The sequence below is a fragment of the Bombyx mandarina genome, chromosome 13 (genome assembly GCF_030267445.1).
Source record: "Bombyx mandarina strain Sakado chromosome 13, ASM3026744v2".
Lineage (NCBI taxonomy): Eukaryota > Metazoa > Arthropoda > Insecta > Lepidoptera > Bombycidae > Bombyx > Bombyx mandarina.
Window position 1 is genome coordinate 5,308,575 of NC_143220.1, and position 10,416 is coordinate 5,318,990.

The following is a 10,416-nucleotide window of genomic DNA, read 5'->3' on the forward strand; positions in this document are numbered from 1 at the left end:
CAATTTCAATGTCAAAATAAATAAATAGATCAATATCAAAATGATATTTACGAACATAATGTTAAATAACTTAAATCACGTGTAGTTAAAACACGTGGCACGGTGTTTCCCGAGCGCTACGACATGTCCTTCTTCAAACGAGGCTTGCGGAGAATACATAATGGTAGGCAGCGGCTTAGCTCCGCCCCTGGCATTGTTGACGTTCATGAGCGACGGTAACCACTCACCATCAGGTGGGCCGTATGCTCGTCTGCCTATACGGCATTAAAAAACAGTTTATACTAAAAAACATATTTAAATAGCAAACCGAACTAACAATTAAATTTCATATTGGTCTGGATAATAAAGCGAAGTTATAAAATTATTGTACAGCCTTTTTTTTTTAATTGCCTTTGTAGGCAAAGGAGCATACGGCCCGCCTGATGGTAAGTGGTCACCGTCGCTCATGGACGTCAGCAATGCCAGGGGCGGAGCTAAGCCGCTGCCTACCATTATGTACTCTCCGCAAGCCTCGTTTGAAGAAGGACATGTCATAGCGCTCGGGAAACACCGTCGAGGGGAGTTCATTCCAAAGCCGGATGTCTTCGGTTTCTTAAAAACCTTGTCTTCGGTTGGAAAAATAGCTTACCTATCAACGGAAAGCAATTTTTCTAGTCTTGGTGTCGCTGAAAATGGCCTTCAAAGATTTCATAACACACATACCAAGCTAAAAAAAGCATGCCAAAACCCATCCTGGTTCATAATATAATACAAATAAAAATTTCAAAAATTTCCTATTTTATACTCTTTATACACTTTGAGTATAATTCTAAACTATTTTTTAAATAAGTAAATGTCTAGATGCTAGTTATTAAAGTCTTTTTTTTTTTTAAGAGATTTTATGACCTGGTAACTAAGACCTTTAAGTTATGTCTTATTTTACTTTATTTTCTTAATTTTATGAAAAATGATAATATGGAGTGAAATGAAATGAAGATGATTAATTTGAGACATTAATCAACTGGGATGAAATTTAATGAAATGAGATGATATGGGATGAAATAATAATATAATCGCAGTAAAATGGTGGTCATTTACTGAGATTTTTTCAGTGGACTTTTTGGAGGAACCCGAGAAGTTACGTCCAGCAGCTTTGTTTCATTTTCCCACATTTGTGCACTTTCACAGATATTAAACAGTTAATAAACCATCATTATTACACATTTAAACCTGAAGAAACACTAAATAGACAAAATAAAACAAATCACACAACTTCACTCCTCGCGTTCCCGCCAAAAAGTCAATATTAAAGTCAGAATATCTAGAGCCATAGATTATACGCTGACATACTTTTATGATGGTCTAGGCTGTACCATAGATTAAACATAATATTCAAGGCTGTGCGTCACTCACTCTACTGCTCTATATATTTGTGTAGATACGAAAAGAAACCACAATAAGTACAATAATAAAAGCTCCACAAAGGCCCGCGGTCAAAGTTCTTCAATCTATTTTCCATTATACAGACACAATATTTTGCAAAGCCTACAAGGTTCGGGTCGATGACCTACCCAATAGTTTATAGTCATTGCACGAAAGTTAATTCTTCAAAGAGAACGGTGTTAGTAGTTTATTGCGAATATATTATCATTATTCGCCTACGAGAAATATTACTACATATAAAGTTGTTGTATACTTTGAACACGGTAAAGAATAGTTGACGATCATATTGTTAAATGATATGGTTATTGTTTGTAATTGTACTGTAATAATTTTAACAGGCTTTTAATTATCAATAAGTGTTTCTCAATTTTGGACAACATATTTTTTATAGCCAGTTTTCAGTGGTTAATCTATTTTCGGCTACAACGGAAAAAGCTCGTTCCTTCTCATGGATCGTTTGAAGCCTCTGGGTCTGCGGAGGGACTTCGTTTCCCTCTGTATTTTGTACCGTATGTTCCATGGGGAGTGCTCTGAGGAATTGTTTGAGATGATCCCTTCATCTCCGTTTTATCATCGCTCCTCCCACCACCAGAGCAGAGTTCATCCATATTACCTGGAACCGCTGCATTCATCGACAGTGCGTTTCCAGCGGTCTTTTTTGCTACGTACCATCCGGCTATGGAATGAGCTCCCCTCCACGGTGTTTCCCGAGCGCTATGACGTCCTTCTTCAAAAGAGGCTTGTGGAGAGTATTAAGTGGTTGGCAGCGGCTTGGCTCTGCCCCTGGCATTGCTAAAGTCCATGGGCGACGGTAACCACTCACCATCAGGTAGGCCGCATGCTCGTCTCCCTAGAAGGGCAATAAAAAAAAGAACTTAAGCCTAAGTTATGAAGCTGTGCCGTGATAGTTATTGTTTTTTTTTCTTCGGAATTCACCTTGACTTGTTGTCATCTGTGTTTTTTTTTGTCTCGTAGTTGTTACGAACAAAGTAGCTGTCTACCACGCAAAAAGCTTACTACTACTGAAACATTAATAACGCACATTCCACAGTTTCTATTTTTTATTCGATCTCACGATCACATTTTTTCTGTTCTCTTCCTGCTTGCTAGAAGATTGCACAAGGTGGGAATGAGTTGCTCGCTACGGGCATTTCAATATTGCAATAATTGTTACGTTATAATACCTCTTGTAAAAATTAATATTAAAAAAAATTATTTAATGTTTAAAGAAAAAGAGATGCCCGCTGAATTTCTTGCCAGTTCTTCTCAGGACGGAGGCTAGTTTTTTTGAATTGGCGGTAGTTCTTTTTGACGTTCAACAAAGTGTGTACTTTCATTTATGTTGAATAAAAAAAAAATGATTTAATTGAATTTTAATTTTGACGCAGTCTGCTCAGTCCATTTTTGGACTACAGAGTGGCTGTCGACCTGATGTTTTTCCAATCGAATAACTCTGTGACTGCGTAATTAACGGCTCTGTTAATCTGGACAACTTGATAAGCTAGCTACTAGTGTGAGTGGTAGATTCAAATAAAGCGATACTTATTCGCCACTTATCTAATGGTTAGATACGATTAGAAGCAGTGAGAGCAAGAAGCAATAAGAAAGGTTTAACAATAAACAAATAGTACGTATACATGCGTGTTTTTTTTTGTTTATTGCTTAGATGTGTGGACGAGCTCACAGCCCACCTGGTGTTCAGTGGTTACTGGAGCCCATAGACATCTACAACGTAAATGCGCCACACACCTTGAGATATAGTTCTAAGGTCTCAGTATTGTCACAACGGCTGCTCCACCCTTCAAACCGAAGCGCATTACTGCTTCACGGCAGAAATAGGCGGGGCGGTGGTACCTACCCGTGCGGACTCACAAGAGATCCTACCACCAGTAATTACGCAAATTATAATTTTGCGGGTTTGAGTTTTATTACACGATGTTATTCCTTCACCGTGGAAGTCAATCGTGAACATTTGTTAAGTACGTATTTTATTAGAAAAATTTGTACCCGCCTGCGGGATTCGAACACCGGTGCATCGCTCGATACGAATGCACCGGACGTCTTATCCTTTAGGCCACGACGACTTCAAATGTGTGTGCAGTGTTTTTATTTATTTATTTAATGTATGTATTTTTATACATAATTAAAAAAAAATATTAATATTCTGCACTCCTTCTCTATAAGTGTGGGAAATTTCATACTCCTCCGTCCGCGCAGTTTTCGTAAAAAGCGGTACAAAGTTTTTGCTTCACGTATTAATATATACATAGATTTACAATTTTTTTCTTTAATTTTCTGCATTATTATTGCGTCCATTTAGAAAGTTTTATTCTCAGTTCTATTGTTATTTATTCACTTCCTAACTACCCGATACTAATAAGGTTGTACTTCGAAGCGGAAACGAAATACACAGTAAAAATATCTCGTTCAAGAAAACATATTCAAAATAATGATATCGTTTCAATATATAATTAAAAAGTTTTAGCGCTGTAACTGTCAAAGCAAATGTCGTTTTATTTTTAGCCTCGTCAGGCGTCTAAAATCGTAGCTACCTACCCACACGCGCGAGATATTCGCAGAAGTCTCAAAATAATCAAGTAACGATAACTCAACCGCTTCGTCATTTCTCAGGTCGCACCCATCCAATACGAATCATAAAATAGCTCTTAAAAAAAAAACACAAAAAAACATTTCTCTGAGCGTAACAGCGTTCGTAAAATTCTGTTTCCCATTTTCTGTATTCACTTTTCCCCGCGACGTCTAACTGTATGAGTGCGGTATGAAAATTTAAGAATGTCGTCATCTCCCTTAGGATGTGACCGGTGTGTGTACGAGTGCCTACTACGTGACGAATGCTCTCCTTGTAGATAATGACGGGATTAAGTAAAATGGAAATGACAAGAGGCGTTTGCTCTTTGTATTGATCTACAATCAATACAAAGAGCACTATTCTATATAGTTACCACTGCATTTGGGTAATGCTAAATACTACTATTGTTTAATGTGGGGTATTGTTGTAAACTGAACTGACTTTTATAAAGCATCTCACCTCTTAGACTTTAATTATGACAATAAAAAACCTTTGTTTTAATGTTTCGAACGGTATACAGTAGAACATAGGACATTCGAAGACCATATTATTATTATTATGTGAAGATTTGAATACTTTTTTTTCGGGCAAGGGGGCCGAACCTCATTCGAGGTGCCGAACCTAATAGGTACGCGCTTAAACAGTATTCGCGGTATGTGAAACTTGACCATCTGCAGATGTTGGCAGCAGACTGCAGGCCCAAGGATGTTTTCAAGGCCCTACCAATCGAGTATCCTTGCAGTTTCTTAGCCGACCGGAGTCAGAACCCAGTCTGAGTCGGGGTTAACACTACAACCAGACTCGCGGTGCCATCCCTGAGACACCCGACTATTGGATCGTCGAGGCAACCATTCGAATTATTCTGTATCATGGTTGTTGCAACCGCGTACCGAAAATCGCAGCGTGGTTTCCCACGAGATGAACCAACGACCTGCTAAAAGTTGCGGGAATCTGCTGGATGCAAGCTTCGCAAGACCGGTTATTATGGCGAGCTTTGGTGGAGGCATATGCCCAGCAGTGGACGTGAGTGGGCTGAAACAACTAATTTAGTATAAGCAAAGTAAGGTGTATAAGGGGTGTAAGATCAGACAGAATAGACCAGACTGTCTATTCTGCCTATTTCTACTGCAAGGCAGCGATGCGTTCCGGTGAAACAGCTGTCATGCTATATACCACCGATATTTCCATCTCATTTGTTTAGCAAATCTATGAGCTCTGGCGGTCACCTAACACCTGATGGGCCGCGAGTTCGGTTACCAATAAAATATAATCAAAAAAATTAACGGGCAATTTCTAAAATCCTGATAAAACATTAAAATTCAAATTCGAAAACGTATATTATTAAAATAAACGTATAGTTAATTGAGACTAAAACATTTTGTTCACTGACAATTCAACCTAAGATACACTACCGTTCTGAGGTGACCGGTCTGTAATTCATGAAATGCATGACCGATTGTGGTATTCTATCAAAGGGGGCTATCGAGCATTACTGGAGTATGTGACGACAGCGTCTTTGTTGTAAATCAATTGCGATTTAGCATTGCAGGACACATTCTCCATCCACCTGTACGATCTTACAAGTAGGTATGTATACTTCAAAGACGACTGCAATATTTGAGACCTCAAGAATTTAAATAAATGATGTGTGGTGTCGTGGGACACCGGATAGCAACGTAGTTCCTTATTATAAAAATATTAATTTAATTTCTATTCGAGGTATAACAAAACTGGCAACAGCCCACGGTCATTCGGTAACGTGCGAACTTATTGTGGTACACTTCATTCACGGTTGTTTGCATAAGAGTTAGTGTATTGCGCAAACGAACGCTCTGAGATCGTGGTTAATGAATGATAAAAAAATATCTTATTTTTTGTACTTCATTACAAAGTTAAGTGGTACACTGTGTACATTACTAATAAAAATCTTACGTTACAGAAGTTTTTTCCCGGTTAGGGTACCCCTCCGCATCATCCATAAGGAAGTTTGTCCAAAAAATTCTTGTAAACAGTAATACTAGCAGTTACATTTAAAAAAAATGTTACAATGAAATTTATACCCAACAAACCAGTAGTATCTATGGGCGCAAACGCCACTGTTGGCAATAATTAACATAATAATATATAGATTAGTTTATTCTATATTAACATTTATTTATTATTAGCAACAAAACTGTTATTCTACCATATTTAAGAATTAGCAGACACTGTTTTGATGTGAAAATGTTCAGAATATGTTTAATGTTTATATTATTGTTTAAAAACACAAATGACTGTATAAATGATTAAATATGAATAAAGCATAAATATTAATAATAATTTATATTATAATTAACAGTACTAATAATTTAATTAAGTATTGTAATTGTTATGCAATGATGTTGTTGGCGCCATCTATTATTAGGCTGGATAATAACAATGTTAGTTAATATTACTTAAAAGTAATTCATGTAAAATAAATTAAATGTGAGTCATGTAAAATCACTAAAATATGTATTTTGAATATTAAGCTATGTTTTGTGAATTGTTTCGCAGTAATTACATTTGTTTGTATAAAAGAAGTTGTAGTTGCTATAACCAACACAAAATGGCTAATTGTGTAAAAACCACTGAATAACTCAGGCGTGGCTTTTTGTTGTAAACAAGTAATGTTAAAGTTTTATAGAATTGTATTGTATTTTCATTGTAAAAGAAGTTATGTGTGTAAATCCTGGCTTAACGCCGACATCAGAAGTGGGATCACAGCCCCAAAATTAATCGTAAGCCTCCGAATGAAGTAGCCCACTGTTGAACAAGTGATGGGTCTCTCAACCTGTATTAAAAAGGCGAAAAGTGATGATAGCTGCAAATGCTGTACCCTTGTAGTGGCATTATAACTTTTATTTGCCGCCGTTCAACTCCGATGAGGGCGTGACATCAAGACCGATGCGGAAATGTGGACGAAACTATCATGAAGCTAATTGTTTCATCGCATGAACATCGAGTTCAAAAGAGCAAGCAAGACATAAGCCGATATCTGGTCTTTGTATTGAACCGCATTGGAGCAAGTGAGGGACGAACTGATCCATGCATTCAGTAAAGTTGTGGATATTTAAAATGAGTTCTAGACCGTGGATGTTTTGGAAAAGCTACTGACGCTGAGATGGTAAAAATACTGATTTCAGGTATTTATCTTAAATTTATTCGATCCAAGTTATTGAGAAATACGCTGTGGTATGTATTTCGCTTCCTAAATAATATCGATTCTAAAAACGTTCCGAAAGCGTCAAATTGAAAATATACTGTAAATATAACTTGTAAATATAACTATATAATGTTAATAATCTAAACATAACTCAGTTTTATCACAATCACATAATGATTCCTTCAGTTTTCGTGGCACTTTTAGTAACACTAAGGTTTTAAATGTGGTTACTGCGTCACTTGCGTCATTTCGAGAAAACTTGTTACCGCCGTCAAGATGACAAACGTATCACCACAATTAAGACTTAAATCATTGCAGATCTAGTTTAGTAAGCTAAACAACTTCATGTAAAGTTTTTGAGCATAAGGAGTCAACTGATTTCAAAACAAAGCATTGTGACTTTTAATGGAGAAAAATACTAGAACTATTATAGAATTTCATATGGTAATCATAATCATATGGTAATACTGACAGTCTTGCTGACATCCTAATAGGTTTTAATCTTTTAAAAATAACTTCTCAGTGTTGCACTCTTTGAGGAGAACTTATCTATTTTTATAAGTTTCTCTCCAGTGAATGCTCAAGTTTGGAGTCATTATTCAATCATCATGTAACTTTTGCAAATCATGTCTCATAGATGGATCAGGCAGATAAAAGTTGGATTTGAAATAATTAATTTGGATAGGATAGTACAACGCTGTACATACTGTATGTCTCCTGTTTATTGTGAGGAGTTCAAGCATATTACAATAAAAATAAAAATAAACTTTTAATAATATGCCATAATAAGAGACAGCTCATCCCTGTTCAGCAGCTAACTCTCTGCACCCTAGGTTTCTAGTGGGGGTGCTGCTTTATTATTAGTCAAGAAAAAGGATGGCACAGATCTCTATGTGATTTCTGTTTTTAAAATCTTAGTTCCATTTTTGGAAACCTGTCACTTTTAAAAATTCACCAAGATAAAAGATAATTCAGGAGTTTCAAAAACTTGTGAACAATATGAAATTCAGTACCACATTATTGCAAAGAGAGCGAGCATGGTCAGCAGGCATGCTGAACTATTGATGGGTCATAAATGTCACATGTTTGTAAAATATCAATTAATAAGATCTGACAGGCAGCTTTAAGAATTACAGTTGATTAAAATCTGCAGCACAACAATAAAACAAAAATGCAGAGGCATTAGAAGGATGATGTTCCCTACCAGTCATTAAAATAAAGCAAATTGAAAATGGTCCGCTGAATGATGAATTAGGGGAAGTTGAATCAGCTGGTAAAAAATGGATGGACGAGCGGTCTCTGTCATCTAATGTGTTTTGGTAAAGGTAAAGGTTTGGTAATGGTAACGGTTTGATATAGGTAAATCTATCCTCTTAATGTCAGAGGATTCTGATTGACCGTATGGGCAGAGAGATTTGTTCTGCTGTAAAATGATTTATAATTTGTTATGGTATCTACTTTTATTTTCCTATCCAATTATCCTTCCTAAAACGCTGGCGGGCCACCATGCGAATCCTTAAACCTGGTCTTGTTGGCTAGATCCCGTATGGGTGATGCCTTATGAGTTGGCTAGATCCCGTATGGGTGATGCCTTATGAGTTGGCTAGATCCCGAATGGGTGATGCCTTATGAGTTGGCTAGATCCCGAATGGGTGATGCCTTATGAGTTGGCTAGATCCCGAATGGGTGATGCCTTTTGGGTTGGCTAGATCCCGAGAGGGTGATGCCTTGTGGGTTGGCTAGATCCCAAATGGGTGATGCCTTGTGAGTTGGCTAGATCCCGAATGGGTGATGCCGAGTGTGTTGGCTAGATCCCGTAAGGGTGATGCCTGGTAAGTTGGCTAGATACTGTAAGGGTGATGCCTTATGAGTTGGCTAGATCCCGAATGGGTGATGCCTTTTGGGTTGGCTAGATCCCGAGAGTGTGATGCCTTGTGGGTTGGCTAGATCCCAAATGGGTGATGCCTTGTGAGTTGGCTAGATCCCGAATGGGTGATGCCGAGTGTGTTGGCTAGATCCCGTAAGGGTGATGCCTGGTAAGTTGGCTAGATACTGTAAGGGTGATGGCTTGCGAGTTAACTAGACCTGTATGAGTGATGCTTTGTGTGTTGGGTAAATCCCGTTGGGTGATCCTCTTGTGTGTTAGCTAGATCTCGTAAGGGTGAATGGTGCCTTGTGTATTGGGTAGATCCCAGTAGGGGATATGACTTGTTTACTGTTATGTGAAATGCTAAAACAGCGCAAGGGACGCGCTGGAATCAGTATGGCCGTATGGGCGCAAACGCCACTGTTGGCAATAATTAACATAATAATATATAGATTAGTTTATTCTATATTAACATTTATTTATTATTAGCAACAAAACTGTTATTCTACCATATTTAAGAATTAGCAGACACTGTTTTGATGTGAAAATGTTCAGAATATGTTTAATGTTTATATTATTGTTTAAAAACACAAATGACTGTATAAATGATTAAATATGAATAAAGCATAAATATTAATAATAATTTATATTATAATTAACAGTACTAATAATTTAATTAAGTATTGTAATTGTTATGCAATGATGTTGTTGGCGCCATCTATTATTAGGCTGGATAATAACAATGTTAGTTAATATTACTTAAAAGTAATTCATGTAAAATAAATTAAATGTGAGTCATGTAAAATCACTAAAATATGTATTTTGAATATTAAGCTATGTTTTGTGAATTGTTTCGCAGTAATTACATTTGTTTGTATAAAAGAAGTTGTAGTTGCTATAACCAACACAAAATGGCTAATTGTGTAAAAACCACTGAATAACTCAGGCGTGGCTTTTTGTTGTAAACAAGTAATGTTAAAGTTTTATAGAATTGTATTGTATTTTCATTGTAAAAGAAGTTATGTGTGTAAATCCTGGCTTAACGCCGACATATCCTATGCGATCTTCCGTAGTCACAGCTCGTACGAGTGCAATGGGAGTAATAATGGGACTAAACACGTCCGATTGCATTTAAAATGTAGTCATGACTAAATTCCGTAATTCTTTGTCGCACAATTTCGATACGATACATCGCTCTCGATATATTTACGATCGCATTTTACTCCAGTGTTTATGTGTGATTACGTGCCACCCGCAAAGCCTCCTCAGCTCTGTACCACCGTACGTAGTATTTTATGATTTATTACGTAATACCGTAGTAGGTAAATGTTTATGTGTTAATAATTTTATTAT

General features: G+C 36.8%; 1 long non-coding RNA gene across 1 annotated transcript; it reads left to right on the plus strand.

Moving 5' to 3' along the window:
* Positions 1 to 6,125: 6,125 nt before the first annotated feature.
* Positions 6,126 to 10,054, plus strand: LOC149501602 (uncharacterized). Its single transcript, XR_016324098.1, has 2 exons — positions 6,126 to 7,087; positions 7,177 to 10,054. It is a non-coding gene; the product is annotated as an uncharacterized LOC149501602 (long non-coding RNA).
* Positions 10,055 to 10,416: the final 362 nt, after the last annotated feature.